Consider the following 18,492-nt stretch of genomic DNA (forward strand, 5'->3'; position numbering starts at 1 on the left):
AAAAACCTTAAGTGGGTAGGCCAGGATCCGACTGACTAGCATGACGGTCTATGCACAATAGTTCATGAGACAAAATTCCTCTCTTTATTTATATCCATCTGAGGCGAAGGACCCAGTTCCTTGGCTTCATTGCCAGTCAGCCTCTTTGACAACTGGCTGATTGGCTAAAAGGTACACGGTCCTAGAAGTATTTCAACTTGTCCTACGCCATGACTTGCTTTGTTTCTCTTGATAATGCTTATCTTTAAGTGTCTTTACCAGAAAATTCAGTGACAGAGGACCCTTGGAACTGCCACGGCCCACCTCATGATTACAGACTCCCCCAGGACCCCCTCTGGTTGCCCACACTTAGATAACCGAATTAAGCAGAGACTAAGACTGTCACAGGCTGGTATTACCCACACGGCTGCCCTTAATCATGATGCATTTTTAGCCAAAGACAGGTAAGATGTCCCATGACAAGTACTCCTGAGGCAGGACATGCACATGGCAGGTACATGGTCCAATGACGGGCAAGGCTTGATCATAGGTGACACAACCTAAGAGAGGCAAAAATGCATAAGATTAGAGGAAGGAGATAACACAACCTAAGACAGATAAAAATGCATAAGATTAGAGGAAGGAGATAGCCATCTCTCCTCAGGGACCCGCCTATGAGGTGGGTAATCGTGAAATAAAGTCAGTCCAGCCTTAAAATAAAAATAAAAAGGGGGATATGTGGGGACCTAAAGGTCCTACCTTGCATAGATCCTAGAGGAAGTTACTGGAGGCGCGGCCTGGCTTGCTTTAAAAGTCTGAAGAATACGTCGGCACTGCTGAGGAGTGCATGATCAGCGTGTGACCATCCTTAAGATACACCCTCACGGGGGGAGAGGGGATTTCCAGGTGCCTTTATAAGCTCTGTAATACCTGTAATAAATGAGTCCCTGCTTGACTAGACTCCCCATTGCATCTGAGTGTCCCCAGTACTGGGGGCAGTGTGGGCTGTCAAACAGTGTGCTTACTCATCCCCAATCATCACTGCCCCAGGGTCGCTGGTTCAAACCCCCAGCAGCAGAGTTCAAGGCTGTTAATACTCCAGGGCATATCTATTTTTTTCTCTTATATTGAATGCTCTCCAGTGAAAGTTAACTTCAAGTCAGATTTTCAGGCACTGGACAGACATTGTATAGCTGAGATCAGCAGGGCTGCACAGGATTTGGGTCCCTCCTGAAGTATACCATGGGGTTGATTGTCTAGTGCAATGATACGGAAGTTTTTTCAGATCTCCAGGTAGCTAGTAGTTGCTAACTGTTTTTTATCCTGAGGCTTCGGTTGCATTTGGCGGGAGGAATGGGCTACAGAGAGCTTATCCCATTGCGTAGTAATTGAATCTCTCAATGATTCACTTCACAGATGAGCAAAGAGCAGCATGGACAGATGGGCAATGATGATTGCAGCTCTCTACATCTGTCAGAGACTTCTCTGTTTTACACAGCACTTTCTCATATTCTACATGTCACCCTCACAGTGTTCTATCATGAGGGCACAGCCTTGCTATGTCATGGATTTTAGCAAGTTGTTACAAAATGTTGACTCCACTTAACATTTCATTTTTTCCTTCTCTCTTTTTTTGTTCTATGTTTATGTAAGCAACATAGCGCAATAGACAATGTAGGAGGCTGTAGATTTATAGTGTTAGAACATAAATTTACAATTAAATAGAAAAATCTTAGGAGAGGTCTCAAAGTGAGAACAAAGAACATTAGAGACAGCCTGTTCTTTCCTGGAGGTATCTAAGATTGAAACCCAAAACCAAAGGGAGCTGTGCTGAGGAGAAAGGAATTTGATCCAAAAAATGGGTTATTACTGAACACCCATATGTATCACTACACTATACACATCACTGCTGGGGAAGCAGACTATGAGAGACAAAGGTATCCTTTTTCTATTTGTAAAAGGTTTTTCTGGGGCTAGAAAAATGGCACAGCGGTTAAGAGTAGGTCCAGCTCTTGCAGAGGATCTGAGTTCGGTTCCCAGCACCCATGTCAGTGACTCACAAACACCTGCAACTCCAGCTCCAAGGGATCTGATGGCCTCTTCTGGCCTCTGAGGCACACACACGCACATAGACCCATACATGTGCACATCGTTTTTTAAATATATGTTCTTTCAGTTTCTTGGTTTTATCCCTCATGCCTTCTGTTTTTAGCCCACTTTTGTTTTTTCCAGATCATTCTCACATATCCAATCTCATTTCATCCCTATGATTTAAAAGAGAGAGATTTGACAAGCAGGCATGTAATGTTCTTTGTTGTTTATAGAGTTTTAAGTGTGGGAGTTTGGGGTTTTGTTTTGATGTTACAAGTGAGAAACTGAAGCCTAGATGTTTGCATGCCTTGCTCAAGGCCTCATGGCTAGTTTAGAAGTGAGCAGACAATTGGATGTTTTAAGAAAACATAAGTGAGATAAATTAGATGGAAACCCTAAGTATACATCTGTTTCATTTAATTGTCACAAAATCATGGTGGTAAATCACATTGCTATGTTCTTAAAAGGTTTTGTTTTTTTTTCCTTAAAGTTGGTTGGGGTATTAGGTTACCATGACTAAACTATTATTTATCCCTGTATAATATTTTTTTATGTGTATGCGTGTGTTGCCTACATGTAGGTCAGTGCACCCATGTCGTGCAATGCCCACAGAGGTCAGAAGAGGCTGTCAGATCCCCTGGGACTGGAGTTACAGACCGTTGTTAGCTGCCATGTGGGTGCTGGGATTCGAACCCAGGTCTTCTGCAAGAACAAGTTCTGAGCCATCTCTCCAGCCCCAATATTTATTTTTTAACCTTTGTCTCTTGTTCGTCTATAATAAATCAATTTTATGGAAGAAAAATAAAAAAAGAAACGCAACAGAAGTGACTAAATATGGCAAAGCAATGCATATGTAGGACTGGGTCTTAAACCCCATCAAGTGACATGAGGGCATGAAATGACCTTGGCCCACAAAAGCAAATGACCACGTGAGGAAATGTCATCAGAGTAGACATGGAAGTACTATTGTTAGTCAGCAAGCAGGAGGGAATAGCCACACTGCTGAAAAGAGGGCAACACTGAAAAGAAGCAAGACTCCTTGGTACACATTACCCCAGTAAATCCATGGCATGGGGGCCCAGGTAGCTGATGGAGCAGGAGGGCATATCAGGACCAATGCTAAGGCATGGTTTAAATCCACAGGCAGTCTGACTAGAGGCCCTGATGATTTTCTCACCATACAAGAAGTTAGCCTTTTCCTACAGCACTACCCACACTCCACAGTTTTCAGGGCAAACTGATGATCTGAGTCTCAGTGTCACCACATTTGGTGTTGGGGAGAGGGCCGCAAGCTGAAATAAGAAGATTAAATGCCAATCGGCAGCATGAAGTGTTAAACTCCAAGTCTCTTTTCCCAACTCTGGCTTAACAATAACAACAAAAAACAAACAAATAAAAACCCCAGCAACCAGGCTTCAGTCCTGAAGCAGGAAATGCAAGGCTCATTCTCAATTTCTAAAATCATAAGCAACCAAAAAAACAGCATCAACAAAAGCGCATAAAACAAAAACGCCATCAGATATTGGCAGGTGGGGCCTGGGAGATGCCCCATAAGCCCTGCTCCTTCCCTCTATCACAGGCAGAGCTTTCAGTCTCTTTTTAACACCTTCTACTGAATCCAAACTGACAGCCAAGGGTGACAAAATACCTGAGGGAGGCTTCCATTATAAGAGCCACCAAAACAGACACAGAGAATCCAGGAGTCTATGACAATACACAGAGACCAAGTAATATCCTCAGAGAGGTAAGCAGAGTTCTCTAATTTTTTGCTGCTGCTACAAAGATTGGGAAATAAAAATAAAAATAATCAGGGAAACCACATATATGAAGAGATGGACAAAAGACAGCAAGGGCAGCAAAGCTAGAGGATCCAAGGGCCTCTTTGACTAATAAGAGTTCTAGAAAAGAACAGAAGAAACAGGGGGAAAGATTATGAAAGATGTAATTTTATCTCATTCTTCCAGACCTGGGCCAGCAAGATGGCCTAGTGTGTATAAAAGTGCTTGCCGTAAGAGCTAGATGACCAGAGTTCCTAGATTCCTGGAAACCATGGTAGAAGGAGAGATCTGATTAACAATCTGAACTTGACATTCACACGGTGGCATGAGGGTGCCCATACTCACACATCACACACACACACACACACACACACACGAGCAAATAAAAATAATAAATAAATTTTTAAATTCCCTATAACTAAAGATCATGGGTCTCTAGGTTGAAGCGGTCAATCACAATGATGACAAAAGGTCATAAATGACCAAGGCACTGCTGAGGGTCAGCACATGGTACTTCAAAGTACAATAGCTGGCAAGCTGAGTACTTAGAACAGAAGATATTGGACAGGCTCAGAAGCCAGCTCTCTCTTATCTGTTCCTGAACTCTCATCCTCCTTTCCTGAATGGATCAAAGAAATCAGAATTTCTCTTCTCTGAGGCAGTTCATAGAAGCTGAATTCCCTCTCCTAAAAATCAGGTATAGGGGCTAGAGAGACGGCTCAGCAGTTTAAGAACACTGGTTGTTCTTGCAGAAGATCTGGGTTCGAATCTTAGCACCCACATGACAGCTAACAACTGTCCATAACTCCAGTCCCAGGGGATCAGACAGCACTTCTGACCTCTGTGGCCACTGCATGACACGGGTGCACTTACCTACATGCAGGCAATACACACATACACATAAAATAAAAATAATAAATAAAATTTTTTTTAAGTTTAAAAAAAAAGTATGAAACCCAGAATCCCATTCTCTTTTTTGTCCCTTGTTTTTTGTTTTGTTTTGGTTTTCTTTTTTGGGACAGTCTCAAAGCAGCCCTGACTGACCTGGAATTTGCTATGTAGACACAGAGAGGCCAAGATGCTTCTGGACATACAGGCCTTGTTGTGTGCCTCCCCTATCAAGTCTACTTTGTCCAATTGCATTTCTATACAGCTGGTCATTTTTCATCAAAGCTCAGCTAAAAATTTTCCTTCAGCGTTTGTCTCATTTCAGAAAGGTTCCATGACATGTGAAATTTGTAGTACGTTCCTCTTGTTAACTTGTCCTTTGCAATGAGAGAAGCCATAACCCCTACAATGACTGAGGAAAGACATCACATCTTCCCACTCTTATGACACATTGTGAAAACATCAGAAATAAAGGCAAAAAATAAGGTTCTAAAGAAGAAAAATAGGTCATTCACAAAGAGTTCTGAATCAGAGTGACATCAGTCTTCTCCCTGGCAGATATGTAAAGTAGAAGAAAATGCAGTGATTATTACATTACTATGAGGGGAACTGTTTCCAAAATGAAATTCTATGCTCAAACTGTCAAGGAAATGTGAACATAAAAAAGGACATTTTCAAAGATCCAAATCTTCAAAATTATATTTTCTTTATACCACTTATTGGGGGCTTCTGGAAGCCTACTCCAACGCTTAAAAAAAAAAAGAAAGATATCAGAACAACAAAAATAAGAACAAACAAACCAGCAAGCATGCAAAACAGCAGTTTTATTGCAAAGAAGCTACAAGTGGAGTTCCAAAGTATCGCAATGCGTACAGACCTGAGTGGAGGACCAGGGGCTCCAGGAAGAGCATTTTAAAAGTGAAGAAGGATTTGACTAGTTGAGGACATGGGCAGTACTGATGAGTGTGGGTGACAGACCTTGAAGCATGGGAGAAAAATGACACTAAGTAGACAAAAATGAAACACACAAAAACAAGAGACAAATGTTACCTTCAAGATGGTTGTACAACATAAGACATGATGCAGTACAGTACTGTGTAGTAAACAATGTTTGCACAGTAATAGTAGCATAATCAATAATAACTGGATTAAGAAGATTTGATATTACTATTTGGAGGGCTTGGGGACTATAAAATAAGGATATTTATGCAATAGCAAGCCTTCATTTACTGTGACAAGAAATTAAGAGGTGATGTCTAAACCAATAAATTAAAATAGAAACATACCTGTAAATACCAGAAGAAGCAGTTAGGTTCAGCATTGGTTGCCTCAGAGAACTTACTCGTTGGTCTTGGAGGACCAACTTTAGGTAAGTTAGATTGAGTCTGATAAGGTAGGTGAACATGGTTCTCTCTCTTAAACTTTAATGCATTTATTTCAACTTAATAAGAATGTTAGTTTTAAAATTATTTTCAAAAATAAAAGTATTACTTTGTAGTGAGATCAAGTTGGAACATCCTCCCTGCTGGCTAGGTTTCATAGTTCTAGAAGGCGCTATTCAGGCTGCTGGTGTAGAAAAGTCATCAACAATCTTACCCAGCTATGGGTTTTTTGTGTGCTATGATAGTGACCTCCCAGGAAAGATGTGTCCATCAGTGAAATAGAGGCATGATGGTTATGGAGGTAATGAAACTGCTTTCTGATTGGACTTGAGACCTGATCCACAGAAGGAATTTATGTCTAGTACTATAAACCTTGCCAAAAGCCCATGGCTAGGGAGGCCATAGACCCTTGGGAATGTGGAGGAAGGGGCTACTATTGTTGCTTTGCTAAATGGTCATCATGTCAAATTGCCTTCTGAATGTTTATACCTATAGACAAGGTTCTCTCCCTTGGACAAAGAAGCTTCTTTTTGTAGTGGGTGGCAGTTTGTGCAGAGACTTGTAACTGGTCAAAGTGCTGAGAAATAAATAAATGACTGTTGAGTGATCAGTCATAAATGGGCATCTATATATCTCTCCCTCCAAGGCTCAGGGCACATTTCAGAAAGAATGTAACAGCTGTAGGATGGAAGGAGTTCTGTGAAATGCCGATTTCTGGATGAGATATTGCTGTTGTATGCATGAACTCACAGCAGTAATGGTTACCTACCTGCATAAGACCTGTACGAGAGTGGCCTCATCAACATTCCATCATGGATGGGGCAGGAGTTCATAAAGCCCCACGCCTCCCTGAGCAGCTCCAGGCAGTTAATGGCTGCCGAGAAAGGCAGAGTCATATTCCTCAGTGATATGTCCACCATTAAGATGCCTTTACTCAAGTAAACAACTCCCCACCTATGCTCAACCCTAACTAAATGGGAGTGGAAAAAAGACACAAAGTGGAGGTGGGGGCGGGGTGAGGACCTTAATGAGAAGAAAGAGTTTTGTGGGAGGGAAAACAAGAGAAAATAACGGGGGAATGTGATAAAGTATAGTACATATATAAGTAATAAATTAAAAATAAGCAAACTAAAGTATTCCTGGTGTGTACTCACTCTCTCTCAAAATAATAATAATAATAATAATAATAATAATAATAATTTCTCCAGCTAACTAATAAGCTAGGTGAATGAGGGTCTTAGAGTCCCCTGTGCAGGGATCATAGATTAGTGGAAGCCAGACTCAGTCAACTTAACACAATGATAGAACCTGGTCTTCCAAGAGTGACAGGAGCCCTGAGTGTATATCATACAGGCTGTGTCTTAGAACCTGTCTCCTTTCTCTTTCAGATACCATGAGGAGTCTCTAGGAGCTCTGAGTGTTGCCCTACCTGCTTCAACCCACATACTCTGAAACACTTGCTCCAGCATCTAATGATAGAGGCCTCTATGGAAGCCCCCCTGTTGTTGTTTTTTTTTTCAGGTTGGTCTTTTGCCCTTACCTAAACATTACCAAATGTCAAAGAGCAACCCTCCAGCATTTGTCTATTCTATAGTCCCCAGAGCACCAGCCCCAGCCCAAGAGCCCAGTTAACACTCAGTAACTATGTCTCACCAGCTATTCCAGCCCAGATGGTTAGTTATATAAAGAAGCAGAAATGGACATGTTAGAAGGAAGAAAACAAAACAAAGAAAAGCTACAGTCCTTCAAAGTGCTCTTGATATTCTTGTCGTTTCAACCTCTTTGCTGCCCCCATGCTTACTAAAAATATATAAATAATTTCTCCTAGAAATCAAACATTTAGAAAAACATATTTCCAACAGGTTTTTGGTGTTGTTTTACTCCAACAAAGCTTGGCTGCCTGTGTAGGTTGTAAATTTACAGCTGACGATTCTCTGCCGGAAGTCTTTTGGGGTGTCTCTAGGTGACCTGTGTTCTTTCTTGTTCCCAGTCTGCTTCCAAAGGATTGTGGTCCTGAGAACATAACTCAGCATAGTAATGAAATAACAAGAATATGTATTTAGATTTACACACCACTTTTCACTTAAGGGCCTCTCAGCAACTTGAAACACAACAGAGATAGTTCCAAACTATGTATCTCTCCAACTTTGATTTAGAAACTAAAAAAGGATACAGTCTGCTCTCTGTGTTATTCCTTGGCAAAAAAAGAAAAAATCATTCACATCTCCATAAAAGGAAACAGTGAATCCTATTGCTTCAAAAATCTCTCACCTCCTTAAAATTTATTCATTGCTAAGAAACAAACCACTGGTATAACCTAGGCTCCACCCTGACTGTTATTATTTTGTGCTTTGAATATTTTTTACAAAGTAAGTATTTCTATTTTGCAAGAATCAGTGGACTATCCTCTAACAGCATATGTTGGAAAAGTCTGTTATCTACGGTTTTAGTTAAGTAGAAGCCTGTATGACCAACCCCTTTACTTTTAAAAACATTTGCACTTTTATTTTTTCCCTAAATTACAGCTAAACTGTGTTTATACATAAGACAATGTACTTGTACATCTTCTGTTTACCAGCCTCAGAGTGGCTTGAGAGAATGTATATATCTGTGATAAATTTATCTACTTATTGTACCCATGAGTTAAATATCTTCAAGGTGTGTTGTGACCCCAATGTCTACATTAGAGTAGAAATGGCAGATGGGGTTGCAAAGCCCAAATCCTTTTACTCTCCCACCCTTGTGCTGGATAGCTTTAGTGTCAACTTGACACACCTGGGTTGAGGGAGCCTCAATTGGGGAATTTCCTCTATTGGACTGGCCTGTGGCCATGTCTGAGGGGCATCTTCTTGATGAGTGATATGGGAGGGCCCAGCCCACTGTGGGTGCTGCCACCCCTGGGCAGGTGGGCCTGTATTGTATAAGAAAGCGGGCTGAGCAGGGTCCAGGGAGCAAGCCAGTAAGCAGCATTCCTCCATGGCCTGTGCTCTAGCTCCTGCCTCCAGGTTCCTGCCCTGAGTTCTACCTTGGGCTCCCTGATGAACTGTGACCCAGGAGAGGTAAGATAAATAAACTGTTTCCTCCCCGAGTTGGTAGTGGTCAGAGTATTTTGTCACAGCAATGAAGAGACAAACTAGGACAACCCTTGTCACTGAAAACAGGGAAACAAGGTTACCAACTGGAAGAGTACTGTTCCAGAACTCTTGTTTCTGTCCAACATAGAAAGGAGAAAGAAATTTATGATATTTTTACATAATTTCAACCCTATTTCTGATCAAATTGTTGATTCTCTTAGAAAACCTTGACTTTTAGTCATCTGTTAAATTTAAATTAGAATCTGTTATGTTATGTGTCAGACATTGTGCTAGAGGCTGAAGGTATAGGAATATATTGCTCTGCCCAGCTGTATTAGTTACTTTCCTGTTGCTCTAATCAAACACTGACCAGAGGAACTTATTAAAGGAAGAGTTTATTTGAGCTTAAGGTTCCAGGGGTAAGAGCGCATAATGGCAAGGGAGGCATGGTGGCAGAGGTGGCTGGAACAGAAAGCCAAGTAATCACATTTTCAAGCAGGCACAGGAAACAGAGTCACTGAAAATCTGGCAAGGCTTAAGAACTCTCAGAGTCTACCCCCAGTGAAGTGCTTCCTCCAACATAATCACACCTTTTAAGACCTCCCAAAACAGCACTGCCAACTGGGAACAAAATGTCCAAATACTTGGAGCCTGTGGGGAGACATTCTCATTCAAAGTTCAGGAAGGGTTGGTAATCAGAGAAACATTCAAGAGAGACCACAGCAGGAACACACTGGAATGGCCCAACAAAATCCTACACAAAGCAATAGATGACTCTGCATGACTGGGCAGGTAGGCTTCCTCCTCACCATACACTGCCACAGGCATGCTTGAGGATACACAGCTCTGAACCTACTTGCTCTTTTCTCACATGTACACTTGCTATGCTAGTGCCCACCTCAGAGATGGGGCCAGACTTATGTCATGGTACCTTCTGAGTGCTGCATGAGCCTCCTATAGGGATGCTCTAGCTTTCCTGGAGTCATCATTTCATTTTCTCTTGGTCCCGCACTCTAGAGTCCACAGGCCTGCTTATTTCCTCATCTTTCTCTGACACTAGTTAGTGCTTCGAAAAGTTTTGTTGAGTTTTTTTTCCCCCTCTGTCCTTATATTTGTTTTCTTCCCTAGTTCAAGTAAGTGATGGCCTTGAAACTCTAAGATCTCATGAAGATACGCATCAGGATCCCAAACCAAAAATAGTAGGCAAGTCCACGTGGTTTTTTTTTCCCCTTGAAAAATATGATTAAACCCTCAAGAGAACTCAGTAGACTGGAGAGGTGATGGAGGGCACTGTGAGAAGCAACACAGCATGGGTTTATCTTTCCCACCCTCTCCATCCATTCCAGACCAAGAGATGACCCTGGGCTAGAAAAGAGGAAAGGGACAAAACAGGACAAAGAGCCTATTGTTTCCTTCTGGTCTGTAGTGTGGATAGCAAATCTCAGGTAGAAGAGCTGAGTGGAGCTGAGGCTAAGCAGACAAAGACACAGGCAGCATCTCATGGCAAGGCTGGGAAGGGAAAAGACAGGCGGGCACAGCCTTAGAGGGTACCTGCATACACAGATGACCAAGGCTGGATTGGTATCCTCATGTTGTTGCACTGCTCAAGGGGAGTAAGGCAAACAAACAAAATTATATTGCTATCCGAATATAAAGAAAAAAAGGACCTTCGATATGAAATCAGGCTGTCTTATTCGTGATAAGAACTTGTAGGTTTCTAACTGGCTGAGTGAGGTAACTGATTCAGTCATCTTCGTTAGCTCTCTGGCTGCTCTTTCTATGCTCAGGTCTTTACACAATGTTTAGTCACACACTGGATCTCAGAGTCTGTTTTTTCCTTTGTAATGCAGACCAGTATTTCAAGCTGCTTTCTAAGTATCTCGCTTCAGACTTACTATGTTCTAAATGGACATCTCTTGGTCTCTTTTCCACCCTGCTCTGCCAACCTGTATTAGTCACTTTTCTGTTGCTGTGATAGAAACACTGACCAAACAATTTATAGAAGGAAGAGTTTATTTGACCTTACAGTTCCAAGGAAATCACAGTCCATCACAGCAGGGAAGCATGGCGGCAGAGGTGGCTGGAGGAGGAGCAGAAGCTAAGCTCTACATCTTCCGGCAGACACAGGAAACAAGAGAGCAACTGGAGATCCAGCAAGGCTTAAGAACTCTCTAAGCCCACCCCCAGTGAGGTGCTTCCTCCAGGACAGCCACACCTTCTAAAACCTCCCAAAACAGCACCATCTGGCAACAAAATGTCCAAATACTTGGAGCCTATGGGGGACATTTTCATTCAAACCACTGCACAACCCAAACCCTCCCCCATCCTCTCCTGTGTTAATAGATAGCATCAGAGTGCACCTAAGCTAGGAACCACTAGAGAAAAGAAGAGAAGCAAGAGCAGGAAAGCACTTTGAGTGGTGCAACAATCATACTCAAGGTGGCAGTGGTGAAGCCTGCACCATGCTTTTCCATCCAGACCAAAGGGGTCTTGTCTTTTCTACCACCTCAGACAGCCTTCTTCTAGACCTTCATCATATGTCTGCTGGGTTTGTGTCACAGCCCCCTCAATAGCACTTGTGGTGTTGGAACCTCTTCTTCCCTGTTCAAGTCACCCAAGGACCTAGATTCCATTGGCTTCCTAGTAGAGAAATTCTGTGTTCTGGAGGGAATCCAAGATTATGTCAAATATAACCTCTGCCTTTTTCACCCCACAGCAGCACACGCACAAGTGTTACAACTATCCTATGGTCCAAGAGTGATCATCACTAAGCAACAGATGCAGAATTGGAAAGCCCATGACTGGATTTGGATGCTGAACATAAATAATCGTAATTAAGATCAGATTGGGGGAGGAAAAATCTTATGGTTTCCTTCTAGAACTTCCTCATGGAACTAAGAAACAAACCCTGGAGAGCATGTCACTTGGGATCCAGAGCAAGGCAAGGGGCTAGGAAGATGATTCAGTGAGTAAAGTGCATGAGAACCTATGTTGGGATCCACAGCACCCACATAAAGAGGTGGGGTGTGGTGGTATGCACCTGTAGGCACAGCACGGGGGAGGCAGGACTCCAGTGGCTTGCTGACCAATCAGTGTACCAATCAGTGAGCTCCAGGTCAGTGAGAGACCTTGTCTCAAAAAAAGGTGGAGAATGAGAGAAAAACACCTGACATCAACCTCTAACCTCCACACATGCATGCACATGTATATACCACACATACACACAAAAAAGAAGAGAAAGAAAGGAGGGAGGGAGGGAAGGGCAAGGTAAATGACAACAAACATCTGGCTCTGAAAGGCTGCACTGAACAGCCATCCAAAATCATTGACTACTTTCATTTACAGTAGTCATTCTTGGAATTTTTGTGGGTACAAAAAATTATGGTGGGGGAGGGAAGTTTCCCGTAAACTTCAGAGTACTGTACAAAATGTAAAGATTTGCTGTTTTTCTTTCAAATAAATATTCATTATTCATTCACTGCTGTCTTTTTATAATTCAAAATTCCTTAGGAGAATGCAGCTCACAGAGGGTCTGTTTTACACAGAAATGAAATGTCACATACCCATGGCAATTCAGACACTTTTTAATGAAAGAAGTTGGGAAGGGCGGGGTCCTTTTCAGTAAGAACATGGGATCCACATGAATTTTAAGGCACTGTACTGCAGTTCTCAGCAGAGCAGTTCTAGTGTTTCTTGGCTGAATTTTAAATATTCTATCTTTTTTAATCTTGCGTGATTCTCTGTGGAGAAGTCACTCCAAAAGAACAGACATTTAATAAACATTTAAAGCTGAAGGACTAGCTGATTTTGAAACTTCTTATCCGTTAAGTAATTATAGGTTAAAGTAAAGAAAGTGTTTTACGGAGGCTAATATATCCACGTCGGGGCCTCATTAAACATGTTCCTGCTCCCCTGCCCCCTCAGTATAGAAAAGAAAAGATAATCCATCATTCTCTCCAGAGACTGCTCTGATTCCCCAGCCAGCCTTGCACTTGCCTTGCATTGGGAGTAAGATATTAGTCTGGTTTTCCAAAGCTTATCACTTTTCACAAAGCTGCTTACTGACGCACTGATAATACTTTATGAAGAACAAAGTTTTATTTCTATATTCCCCAATCTGTTTTCTATGCACTATTAGCTTTGTAAGATGATAATGTATATTATTTAAAAAGTAAAACAAAAGGACGCTTCCATGACAGGCAGCTCTGCCACACATGAGCAAATGGGCTCTGGGAAACAGTTAAAAACAAAAGCTAGCAGGTTTCTTTCTTGTAGAAAATTTAGTTAAAATGCTTTGTAAAACTCTAAGACAGGAATATCATATGTGACTGCCACCCATATTATGTGAACATATAATTTATTTTATGCAAACATGGTACTAAACAATAAAGTTCCCTAGAAACACGGTTTAGAAGAGGCTGTTTTATTTAATATAGTCAAGTAACCAATGACAATGGGTTCAGTAGTTTCCAGAACATATTGCTTGTTGAAAGTTTTAAGCAAAGGAGCAGCCCCCCAAGCAATATCATTACAAGAAGCATGAAACAGAATCATCTGCAAATGAAGTTTTGAGTAAAACACATTAAGATTTCACAGCAGCCTGGGGAACCATAATTCAATATTTGAAATCTTGTTCCTATTCTTGATAATGGGAAAAAGAACTGACAAAGGATATTGTCAGTTTCTATGCTTTGCTGCAGGATGACAAGTTCTGAACTTCAAATGTCCATTCTGTCCATATCTCTCCTTATAATTACAAAAGGCATCATAAGAATGGCAAGCTTATTAAGTAAAATACTACAGTGACCAAGAACAAGAGACATCTATGCCAGGCCTCCAGCAAGACTCTGTGTTGTCAAAGTGCAGTGGACACCAATGGACCCCCTCCTGCATTCCCATTGTTTGGCTGGTACACCTGTCCCTCAACTGCCATGAGGTATTGGGGTCTAGAGGCTTTCTTCCATGAGAAATGCCTCATGTAGAAATGGAGTCACTTTATTAACAGGATGTAATGGCATCTGCTCACCCCAGTGCAGCTGTGTCACCAGTGGCATACTGACATGGGCCACAAAAGTCTGACTTCCTTTCTTCAGGATAAGATCAGCTGTGCAGTATAATTCATGCCCCCATGCTCCAGGTGGGATGGAGCTAAAGCTAGCCTTCAACTGAGACCACACCATTTTTTAGCTCCTCACCTTACCCTATCCTACATCCTTTACTCTCTTCTTGAGGCCATACGAAAAACTCAGGTATACTCAAAGCTCATCAGAGGCTTTGTTTATAGAAAACCCATTCAAAGACATGAAGTTTAGAACTTTAGACCTCGAGAGGCACCTTTCCTCTTATTTACAACTTTAGTGTAGTGCACAATGGCAAACCTCTTCCCAACGTGAGTAACAGTTGAACATGCTGGCTGACTTTTGCTCAGTATTACACATGTGGTTCCAAGCTTACTTTAAAAAAATGTAAGTTGCCAAGGCCAACCCCAAACCTACTGAGTCAGAATTTCAGGAAGTAAAACCTGAGAGTTGTATTTTATGGGACGATCCCCAAGCATATCTGCTGCATACTGAAGTTGAAGAATGATAATCCAGAGGCTGAGAGGTAGCCAGTCATTCCCTTTCCTGTAGTTACCAAGAGACACTCTAAACTTCTGCTTCTGAGAGAAAATGATACATAAACTTCCCATTGGAAACTTCCAGTATGAGCTATAGGAAAGGGAATAAAAGATGATACCCAAATAGAATATTGTTTTAGCTAATGACAAATTATTTCAAAATGTCAATTTGTTTCATTTCTTTAAACTTGAAAAATGTGATTTCCGCTGACACTCACTAAATAAATAAGTTGGAGAAGTTATGTTTAATCATCTAAAATCAATCATTTCAAGTATTTGGGACCTTTGGGAAGGCAGAAAATTCTGAAAACATTTTCAAAGCACCATGCAGAAAAGATTTACAGTAGTCATAAACACCAAATTGCCACATTTATTCATCTCTCAAAATTTGACTGTTGTTTCAGAGTTATTTATCTAAAAAGTCTCAGATCTCTGAATACACAGTGGAAAACACTACCAAAGGCTGTGTTTTTCCATACTTCTGACAAGCCTGTGACAACCACAGCTGAGTACAAGTACCTCAACCAGCAGGACAATCAAAATTAACCACAGGTGTGGGTTAGTTGCAGTCGCTCAAACAGAGATCCAACAGCAAACCTGCTGTGGACAAGAGAACTGCGATGGTCAAGAGGGCCTGAGGGCGGGGTGACTGCCTGGGACTGACATTTACCTAGCAGCAGTGGGTTCAAACCTAGGCTGCTTGACAGGCAAACTTTTCTCTTGTTGTTTTGTGGAGATTTTTTGTTTAGTTTGATTTTTTTGGAACCAAGGGGAATAAAGTGGTCTTGATTCTGTGCCAAGCAGAGCTGGCTCCTAGTTCCTCACTGACATTTCTTAATGAACATCTCCACAGGGATCCTAACGTGAATCGGCCAACCCTGAAAGGCTTTCCCACCCCTAGAAGCTGTTCCTAATAATCATCTGATGCTTGGTTAATGGAGAATAACAGGACATACTTCTAATCAAATGAAGTACCTTTTCAAATCCCAAGTGTCCAAAAGCTACCTAGCAGGAAGACACTGGGTCATTTAAATTTGTTTTCTCCTGGAAGTGAAAGCTATTATAGTTGACCTCATTTGTCAACTTCATACATTTGGGAAGAGGGAGCCTCAGTTGGGGAATTTCTTCTATTGGACTGGGCTGTCAGCATATCTGTAAGACATTTTCTTGGTTGTTGAGCGATGTGGGAGATTCCAGCCAACTGTGGGTGGTGCCACCCCTGGGTAGGTGGTCCTGGGTTATAAAAGAAATTGGACTGAGGGGCTAGAGAGATGGCTCAGCAGTTAAGAGCACTGGCTGCTCTTGTAGAGGGACCTGGATTTGATTACCAGCACCCATATGACAGCTAACAATTGTTTGTAGCCAGTCCCAGGGTATCCAATGCAGTTTTCTGACCTCCTCAGGCACTGCACGACACAAATGCACCTACCTACATGCAAGCAACTCATACACATAAAATAGAAATAATAAGTAAAATATTAAAAAATAAATAAATAAGACTAAGTACAGGCTGGAGGAGCAAGCCAGTAAACACCATTCCCCTGTGGCCTCCGCTTCAATTCTTTCAGGTTCCTGTCTTCAGTTCCTCTGTGCTGAATTGTTACTAGGAGTTGTAAAATTAAATAAGCACTTTCCTCCCTAAGTTGGTTTTGGTCAGAGTAGGGATTTTTTTGGCTTTTTTGTTTGTTTGTTTTGGTTTTTTTTTTTTTTATGTGTATGAGTGTATTGCCTGTGTCGTGCAATGCCTGAAGAGGTCAGAAGAAGGTGTCAGATCTATTGGAATTGGAGTTACGAAAGGTGATTAGCTATCACTCAGCTGCTGGGAATCGAACCTGGGTCCTTTGCAAGAGCACTCAGTGCTCTTAACCATTGAGCCATCTCTCCAGCCTCTGGTCAGAGTGTTTTATCACAACAAAAGAAAACAAACTATGACAGAAACAAAGGACTATGTAATGGCAAATCTAAAGACAAAACTCACAAAGAAGTCTAAGTAGGCAAGTTACAAATGTGTATATTTTAAGAAAAGATACATCATCCATAAAACATTTCAAATAACATACTTTTTCAAGTCAAGACAGCCATACAGGTAGTTTCCAAAACATGTACTTTCTAAAGTCCACAATGATTCCAATATGTCATTTTAAAAAGAGTTCCAAGTTCTCTGGACAGTGTGCTTTTAGACCAGCTCATCAGGGGCAGAAAGTTGTTGTAAATGCAAGTTTTCAGAAAGAGGCTATACCATCCACTGAACCTTCTGCCAGGCTGATTACCAAATTAGAACTTCAAAGATTGTGGAGAGTTTGGAATGTTGTAGGTCCAGAGCCCAATTACAGTTTATCTTGGGCTATCTTTAGCCCCCATTACCCATAACCCATTTCTTTCCCTCATGTCTGACCTAACATCCTTGTACTATCAGGAGAAACCATTTGAAATGTATTAACTTAGACCCAAGTTTCCACCAAGCAAAGAGCTAAGAGTGTCATCAAATAGCAGCTGAGGCTCATAGCTGAGATTTCTGTTTTGCTGTGACTGCTTAATGGATTCACCAATGTATTTAGAAAAGTGTTTTGATTTACGACTTTCTTTGTTCTGTTACTATAAAAATGTCATAAAACCGTTACCATATTGGAACTTTCTGTTCCCAGGCCATGATCACTCATATTTAGCTCCAGAATAAACTTCCTCTTATCCCCTTTGAAATAAGAGTTGTGTTTTGCATTGACAATGTAATACATCCTGCGATACCATACACTGGGAGTGACACCTGCAAATCCTTGCCTTGAACTTAAATTCTGTAATCAACTCTCCTGGTATATTATAGAAGACTGGGGCTGGGGGGATATAATCAGACACACACAACAAAAAGCTTCTATCAGTATATGGGCCAAAGTGCCTGACAGTTTCAGAAAAAGTAGGAGAGATGCAAGACTTAAAAACTATATACACATTTCTTCAACATTAATTCCTAATGAAACTTAAAGAAAAATCACCAAACTATTTAATGGGATCAAGAGAAGTGCTAAGGTTCAAATAATCTTGCATATTTCCATGAAGAACTAGCCTAGGAAGATCCATATTGTTCTTCTACAGAGGCTGTGCAAAGATAGAACAAATTAGAGCTTATTTCCTTAAGAAATTCATTTCTAGTCTTCTAGTACTTAGGAGCAGTACAGCCTGCTAGGGTTGAACTGGCTTTCCCACCTAGCAGCTGCCCTGTGTGGCCTCAGACAACTCACTTAACATTTCTGCCCCCTGATTTCCTCAGCTGTACAAGGGTGATAATGAGGATCTTCCACAGGATCACGTCAAGTCAATTAAGATTAAAATGTGCCTTTGCCCTTTTATACTCAGAGACTATTACTAAACAAAAAATAGCTTTAATATTCTTAGAACTAGAAAATGAGACCTAACAACCAATTTTTCCTTCATGGCTTGGAACAGAAGATACAATGAGAAAAAAAAAAAAAAAAAAAAAACAGTTGTGTGATGTCATTCCATGTGCCCTAACCCCCTAATCTCTCAGTTGCTCAGTCACACCAGAGATGCCTGTACCCACTGCATGACCAGAAAGCCTTGTCTCTCAAACTACTTTGTTACATAAGTGACTGTGATACTGGGGAAATCTGGGTCCCCTCCTGGGCTTCTTAGTCTCATTAATAAGAGAATTTTTAAATGGACTCAAA

Source organism: Nannospalax galili, unplaced genomic scaffold (assembly GCF_000622305.1).
Source record: "Nannospalax galili isolate Female #2095 unplaced genomic scaffold, S.galili_v1.0 scaffold375, whole genome shotgun sequence".
Taxonomy (NCBI): domain Eukaryota; kingdom Metazoa; phylum Chordata; class Mammalia; order Rodentia; family Spalacidae; genus Nannospalax; species Nannospalax galili.